This window comes from Leptidea sinapis, chromosome 10 (assembly GCF_905404315.1).
Source record: "Leptidea sinapis chromosome 10, ilLepSina1.1, whole genome shotgun sequence".
Lineage (NCBI taxonomy): Eukaryota > Metazoa > Arthropoda > Insecta > Lepidoptera > Pieridae > Leptidea > Leptidea sinapis.
In genome coordinates, this window is record NC_066274.1 from 26,963 (window position 1) to 28,000 (window position 1,038).

At 54.6% G+C, this 1,038-nt stretch overlaps 1 non-coding gene across 1 annotated transcript; it reads right to left on the minus strand.

The window, feature by feature from the left end:
- Positions 1 to 288: 288 nt before the first annotated feature.
- Positions 289 to 445, minus strand: LOC126966652 (5.8S ribosomal RNA). The gene has a single exon (XR_007729767.1). It is a non-coding gene; the product is annotated as a 5.8S ribosomal RNA (ribosomal RNA).
- Positions 446 to 1,038: the final 593 nt, after the last annotated feature.

Genomic DNA, 1,038 nt, shown 5'->3' on the forward strand with positions numbered 1-1,038 from the left:
TACCGCGATAAGCACGTAAGCGCCCTTCGGACGTCGAGTCCGCTTACTCGTTTGCACGCTCACGTCGGGCCGAAATAACACGTGCAGCGCACGGGACGCGAACCGAAGGCGCAGCCACGCACGCCGTTCACATAGAGAACTCTGCATAGATTAATTGCGGGCCCCGGAAAACCGGTGGTGTTTACCCGAGCCCGGCCCGAAGACCGTCACCCGTTTTACACGTTTTTTAGGCGCGCAAACAGTGTTGTCAGTGTACAGCGACGGCGTCGTCGTATTCTTTTATGCAGCCGGCCCTCAGACAGGAGTGGTCCTGGATATTTCTCCACGGACCGCAATGTGCGTTCGAAATGTCGATGTTCAAATGTGTCCTGCAGTTCACACTATGACGCGCAGTTAACTGCGTTCTTCATCGACCCGCGAGCCAAGTGATCCACCGTTCAGGGTAATAGTTTTTATATTTAGAAAATACGTGAACGATCTCTGTGTGTAACAAAATATTATGTGACGCACGCATTGCGCGTACGTCGTGATCTCGACTCGCTTCGCACTCGACATGAGCGCGTCGCGAGACGCACGCGCGTCGCGTACGTGTGAACCGCGCCCGCCGAAGCGTCGTGCCGGAGACGTCGTGCCGGACACCCCCCACATGCGGCGGGAGACGGCAGCGCGCACGCGGCAAACGCGACAACGGAGCACAGAGAGCACATCGCGGGCGCGAAAATAATCAGTGATTGACACGTGATTGAAGTTATCATCGTCAACAGTCGGCTGTGAGTGAGGCGTGTCGGCGACAACGCTCGCACACGCGACCGTTACACGTTAATGACCCTTCCGCAGGTTCCCCTACGGAAACCATGTTACGACTTTTACTTTTGACTTATTATTATTAATGGATGGCGCGATTGTTTTGATTCAGGGGCGAAAGACTAATCGAACCATCTAGTAGCTGGTTCCGTCCGAAGTTTCCCTCAGGATAGCTCGCATCGACTCGTAACAGTCTCATCCGGTAAAGCGAATGATTAGAGGCATTGGGGCCGA